Source organism: Pelodiscus sinensis, chromosome 1 (genome assembly GCF_049634645.1).
Source record: "Pelodiscus sinensis isolate JC-2024 chromosome 1, ASM4963464v1, whole genome shotgun sequence".
In the NCBI taxonomy this organism is placed as follows: Eukaryota; Metazoa; Chordata; order Testudines; family Trionychidae; genus Pelodiscus; species Pelodiscus sinensis.
The window spans coordinates 187,022,778-187,029,751 of NC_134711.1; the positions used below are offsets into that span (position 1 = coordinate 187,022,778).

At 49.0% G+C, this 6,974-nt stretch overlaps 1 long non-coding RNA gene across 3 annotated transcripts in view; it reads left to right on the forward strand.

The window, feature by feature from the left end:
- LOC102450964 (uncharacterized) overlaps window positions 1-6,974 on the forward strand; it is a 90,657-nt gene that overhangs the window by 6,827 nt on the left and 76,856 nt on the right. The gene's annotated exons all lie outside the window — the stretch shown is intronic.

A 6,974-nucleotide genomic window follows, 5' to 3' on the forward strand; every position in this document is an offset into this window, starting at 1 on the left:
GTGCAGGATGCGAGGCCGCGGGGAGGGGGCAGCGGGCGTGGGGGGGGGAATTTTCCTCTGCCCAGCAGCTCTGCGGGATCCCTGTCCCTGTGGCCAGCTGCTGCAGGCAGAGGCCAGTTGGAGCTGGTGGAAGAGGAGGAGGAGGTGGATTCTAGGACCCAGGTGAGCGAGCCCCGGGGACGCTGCTGCGCTCCGGGAGCCCGGCATGTATAGAGGGGAGGAGGGGCAGAGAGGCTGCTTTTGTCTGTTCGGCAGCCTGTTGCTCAGGGGAGGGGGCAGCCTGTTGCTGGCAGGAGGGTGGGGGGGGCAGCGGGCGTGGGGAGGCACTTTTCCTCTGCCCGGCAGCTCTGCGGGACCCCAGTCGGAGCCGGCCCGAGGAGGAGGAGGAGGATCCTAGGACCCAGGTGAGCGAGCCCTGGGAATGCTGCTGCGCATGTGCGGGAGTTGCCTCACCCCGTTCGTATCTAGGGATCCGACATAAGTCGGATCCACGTAAGTCGGGGACTGCCTGTATTTGTAATGATGATAAAATTGAGGTCTTTGCATGTCATTAGAACCTCAAGATGAAAGTAAAACTTAAGGATGCTCTCTGTATTTTGGATATACTTTAAAAATACTCATGAAACTAGGACTAGCCTTATGATTTGTGATGCTTAAAGAGAAACTGTGGCTGCGAGTTGCCTCCACGTTTTGAGCAACAATGTTTAAGTAGTACATTTCTCCACTTTCCAGTCCCTGTTATCAAGGAAGGGAGGGATTTTAAAAGAATGTGGATTTTCTCCTTCTCTGGCCCAGTCACAGGCTACGGCTACACTGTAGCCTTCTTGCAGAAAAGCTTGTGCAAATGAAGCATGGCGTGGAATATGACCGTACTTCATTTGCATAATTAATGAGCAGCCGCTTTTGTGCAAAAAGGAGCTGTGTAGACAGCTCCTTTTTGTGCAAAACCCCCCTCTTGCACAAGAGACATTCTTTCTCATTCCTTGAGAACAGCTCTTGCACAAGAGGAGGTTTTTGCACAAAAAGGAGCCGTCTACACAGCTCCTTTTTGCGCAAAAGCCTCTTGCGCAAAAGCGGCTGCTCATTAATTATGCAAATGAAGCGTGGTGATATTCCATGCCGAGCTTCATTTGCATAAGCTTTTCCGCAAGAAGGCTACAGTGTAGCCATAGCCACAGTGTACACACTTGACTTGTCAAGTGTATATACATCTACAAAAATACACGGCTCTGAGCAGTCATGTGCACTGTGTATGTTTAAGGCCAGCTGTGTGGATGACAAGAATGAATACATGCCTAATATCAACTAATGCCTGTCTATATTCATTGGTTTAGATAAAATCCTAGGGTTGGAAGAGACCTCAGGATGTCATTGAATTCAACCCCCTGCTAAAAGCAGGACCAATCCCAACTAAATCATCCCAGCCAGGGCTTTGACAAGCTGAGATTTAAAAACCTCTAGGGATGGAGATTCCACCACTTATCTAGGTAACCCATTCCAGTACTTCACCACTCTCCTAGTGAAATAGTTTTTCCATTGCTCCTTGTTCTGTCATCTGTCACCACTGAGAATAGCCTCTCTCCATCCTCTTTGGAACCTCCCTTTGGGTATTTAAAGGCTGCTATCATATCCCCCCTTGCTTTTCTCTTCTGTAGACTAAATAAGGCCAAATCCCTCAGCCTCTCCTCATAAGTCAAATCATGGGCAACTGGTATACTAGGCGGGGTCCAAGACAGGGGAGGTTGAGGCTGCATGCTGTCCACCTTCCCCATGCTCTTTGGTGCAGAAACTAGGGGTGTGTGGCACACTGCCCTGCCTTCCCGTGGCAATGGTGGGAAGGCAGCTTGTCTTCTGTGGGAGGCATGGCCTCAGCAGAAGGGGTGGGGTTGGGGGTGGGGCTGGAGGCTTACCTTCCCCAGCCCTACTTTCACCGACCACTCATGAATCAAATCATCACCTATTTCCATTTGCAGCATGGTTGCATGATTGATAGTTCACACATTTTCTGTCTGATTTCCCAGTCCTGTAGTAAATTTTGGCAAGCAGAGGACACTTTACTACAGCATGGATACTGATATTCCTTCCCCTTTTGGAAGCTATACTCTTCTCTTCATTCACCACTGTACCATCCGCTGACACTAACAGCAAATGACAGAATAAATTAAGGCCCGGATTCAGCAAAGCACTGAAACACATGATTAGCTGTAAGGGCATGTTTACACTAGGAAATTATTTCAAAATAACTTATTTCAAAATAATAATTCCCAGAATTTGGGCCGGCATGTGTCCTTTCTCCACCAGGCTGGCAGCCATACACATCTGCCTCTTGGTGTGGAGATCCTGGAGGTTGGTCTTCTCCCCTCATATCTTGATGAGTCCAGGATCTCTGCACCAGTCCAAGCAGGAGCCCTCTTTCGTTCCTGGCCAGAGGCATCAGGAGGTGCTGCAGGAGTGCTGGCAGCTGTGAGGGGCACAGAGGGAATGCTGGGGTAGGCAATGGCTCCTACAAAGCATGCTGTGTGGCACAGGGCTGGCAAGGCTGTCCTGGTGCCACAAGCCTTTTCCCTTCTGTCTGCAGCTTTAAGCTCTGCAGGGAAATGGGAGCATTGGAGTTGTCAGGGGTATGTCCCGAGAGGCCACAAATGCAGCTGTGAGAGGCCTCTGGAGGCCAATTATTTCAAAATAGCAGCAGCTGAGCATCCACACTCATGCTATTTCGAAATAACTATTTCAAAATAAATGTTATTCCTCATGGAAAGCAGGAGTTATTACCTCACAATAACCAGCCTGTTATTTTGAAATAACAGGTTTGGTAGTGTGGACACTCTGCTTGTTATTTCAAAATAAGGGGAATTATTTTGAAATAACTCCCTAGTGTGGGCCAGTATGAGACTAGTTCCATTAACTTTATAAACCCATGTTTAAGTGCTCAATTGAGGCTTAAAAGAACAAATCCCTTTCTGTCATCATCTTCTAATACCCTGTATTTGTATCATACGGCTCACGTCACACTATAAACAAAAAGCTCTAAAAGCCTTACGTGGTAAAGCTGACATATAGTTCAGTATGTATTGGGTAGCAGGCACCATGCCAGCATTCAGCGTAATCGAGTTTACATGAAAACTTTAATCATAACCATTCTGCTCAGAACTTCACAAACTCTCAGGGTGGAACTGCTCTGCATGGAAACAGCTGGGTTACTTGCACTTGATTACAGAGTAGAGAGAGTCTTTCTTGCTGTGAGGAGTTGTCATGCTACTTTAGGGTGAAAAATCACTTTGATCTGGATGAGCTGCTTTCTCCTATTGCAGAAAGCTTTTGCAGGTTCAGAACTCCAGGCTTCACTTGTAGGTATTAATTTTGTTCCTTTCACAGGGCCTGCTGAATTTCCAGAAAGTGCTGAGGAGGAGAGAAAAGGTAAATATAGCAACCAAGTCTCCTCTGGTGCGGGTGCCAGCTAGAGTCAAAAGGATTATTTGATATCAGTTGGAACTCATTGATCCAAACTCATTGATAGGTGATTAAAAAATACAAAGACTATGAACAGTGGCCTCAAGCTTCTAGTCCCTGCAGCAGTTAGTAAATGGATTTTAAATTCCAGAACAAGAGCTGAGATTTCCTCTCCTTGCATTGTTGTGTAATGTACCACACACCAGATTGTAGTTCCCCTCTATCCATGAATTTCAATTTTACCATAGGCATACCATTGTAAAACACTTCGGGAACTTTGCACTGAGAGGTATCCTCATTTCTGCAATGGATATTGTAAGCCATAATATCTCCTGGCATGTCTCCAAAACCCTGTGAGCTTTACTATCTCTGGAGTCCAACAATGAAAGAAACCAGATTTCAAATATCAGGTTCCCCCTTGAGAATGTCACCCCTCCATCTCCTTTAATCGAACAGTGGCAGGATGATCTGTCAGTGAGGAGTCCAGTCACAACACACTGATTCACACTCTGGCAGTGGGACCAGACTGCAGCATTGGTGGTGTAGTGGTTAGCTGGGCTGTTTTCCAAACAGTTGGTTTGGGTGTAATTCCCAGCCAATGCAGGCTGTGGTGCAGCACTTCTCTTCATAATAGCAGTTTTTAAGTACCTAAAAGGGTGTTACAAGGAGGAGGGAGAAAACATTGTTCTCCTTGGCCTCTGAGGATAGGACATGAAACAATGGGATTAAATTGCAGCAAGAGAGGTTTAAGTTGGACAGTAGGAAAAACTTCCTCTCAGGGTGGTTAAACACTGGAATAAGCTGCCTAGGGAGGTTGTGGAATCTCCAACTCTGGAGATATTTAAGAGCATGTTAGATAGACACTTATCAGGGATGATCTAGACAGTGCTTGGTCCTGCCGTGAGGGCAGGGGATTGGACTTGATCTGTCAAGGTCCCTTCCAGTTCTTGTATTCATGAGTCTATAGTCTGGTCTCCAGGGCTCCTTCCTACCACAGTCTGGGTGTAAGGTCCTGTGGTCCAAAGATTCCCCTCTCTGCTTGGAATACTCAGCCACCGGTAACTCTGGCAGCTAGCTCCTGGAGGGTCCTTATCTGCCTTCTCTGACAGCAAGGTGGCATCGGCTCTCTCTGAGGCTGGGCAGGGCTCTTGCAGAGGCATGTGCTACCCAGAAGAGGTGTCTGGTTTCCCTTGTGGTTCAGCAGCAACTGAGCTTGAGGGCTCTCTTCTTCTATTTCCTGCCTGCCCTGGCATTTCAAGTGAGGAAGGTGGGGTGGGCTTGGCTCCTCTCCCCCTGCAAGGGAGCATGGTGGTCCTTCACACTCCAGTGTGGAGAGAGGGACATTCAACCCTTCCTCAGGGCTGGAGCTGTGGCCCTGGTGTTGTGCGGGCTGCATGGCGGGCATCAGCTGCTCTGGAGGCCCTAGCCAGAGCTGCATGGCAGGCAGCGGCTGCACTGACTCTGTGCTGGGTACCGAGAGGTGACAGCTCCTCGCCTCCACTCGGGGATCTGCAGCCCCAGCCCAGCATAGGGGGCCCAGCCACACCCTGCTCTGCCTTGCCACCACCTGCTGCCTCCTCTCTGGGCTGCTCCTGCCACTGCCAGGTACTTTGCAGCCACCAGTCCACCCCCCACCTGTGGCACCCAGCCTGATTCCCTCCTACCCTGCTGCCAGTTTCCCTCCACCCATGGCACCCCTCAGTCCTCTCCCTGTGACTGGACCTTGGGGGAATGGCACCTGGCCAGGCTCCCCCCACCCATGCCTGGGACACCCATCCCAGCTGCAGTGGTGGGAGAGGGGGGCGCTCACTGCTCTCTGCCTGCTGGGGTGGGGGGCCCTGCAGATGCTGCCCTCCCCATCAGTGGCAGCTGGCCCCAGTTACCCCACATTGCCTTTGGGGAACTGGCAAGGTGAGGTGGGGCTGGAGCATGGCGCTGTCACCACCCCATAGGTTGGAGCCAAGGCCGACACAGGGCAGGGCATGATCTAGACTTCCCCTTTCCTGGGGAGTTAAGGGGGTGCCTGGCTCCAGCTCTCTCATTGCCTGGACCCAATCCTGCCCTAAGCACAGGGTTGTGGGTGATAAGCAAGTCACCTTGCTAAAGCCACCATGAGGCAGGACTAGGTCTGCAGAGGGAAAGGATCCCTTAGCCAGGGCTGTTCAGCCAAGCTCCCCCAGGGAGAACGGCTCTGGTCTGGGTGTTAATGCCTCTCCCTGCCATCCTTGGAATAGGTAAACTGCATTGATCAATAGCTTCCAAACTTCTTAGAGCTTTCCCAGTAACAGTCTCCACCTAGACCCATCTCAGATGAGGGATTGTAGGACCCTATGATTGGATTGTCCAGGCTTACTAAATAAAATGCAGTCAGGGAGCATTCAAGAAAAACCCTGCAATGCCAGACCGGAGCTTGCCTATCACAAGGGGGTGCGCATGCCTCATCTAGACCCTTCTGGCTGGGGCCAAGTCATAGATCTTCAAGCTATAGATATTGCTGCTTCTACTTTCTACCCCAGGGTGCTCTCCCCTGCTTCTTGCAACTCTTTTAGACTCTTTACAACATACATCAGTGAGTGCTGGACGAGACACTGCTACTCATGGAGCTGATTGGTGCCCTCTGATTGTTTCCTTGTACACCCCTGTTTGCTTCTTATCCCGTGTGCTCCCCGAGGCTGGGACTGTTCTCTGTCTACATCGCTGGAGCTGCATGGTGGGCAGCAGTTGCTCTGGTTTGGTTTGTCCCCAAATCCCTATTTTTGCTATAAATCTTCAGAATTGTAGCTGACTGTTTTATTATTATGCTGAACTAAATAAAATGCAGTCAGGGAGTACGCAAGAAAAACCCTGCAATGCCAGACCAGAGCTTGCCTTCCAAGTGGTGGCAGTTACGAAAATATAGCTACATGATTGATTCCACATTGTCATTGTCAAGTAAAATGTAAAAGTAATCTCAGTTCCAAATAAAAGGAAAATACAGTTAAAACTAAAGTGTGCTAAGATCATCATTAACTTGAATTTTGTAACTTATGTGACGGCTAGAAACGGGAGCATGCCACAGATCAGGACATTTGCCTTTTGAAGGTCTTAAAAGAGCACCCAGTTTAGGCTCCTGTCTTTCAGCTGTCACCTCTTTTGGGCAGATATCTACATCTCTCCCACTGCTGACTGGAATATTAAGGCTTCCTATCTCCTTGGTTAGTGTGATATCCCCAAATGAAAAAGTCAGTGCTCTCACCAGAGGCTATGCCCAGTGTTTTGCCTACAGTCATAGGTTATAACACTCGAAGCAAGCAAATGTGTTGTGTAGCAGTGCAGCACAAGTCTTTAAAGAAAAACAGCTTATTGTTCAAACTTTGCAGGGGTGTGTGTGTGTGTGTGTGTGTGTGTGTGTGTGTGTGTATAGGGAGGGTGTTGATGTCTTTTTACCTTATCTGTAATTGATGATATGATACAGTACATTGGCACTTAGGGTCAGCTATAATAATGAGGATGGTTGGGTGAAAGTTCGGATTTAACAGCTCTTT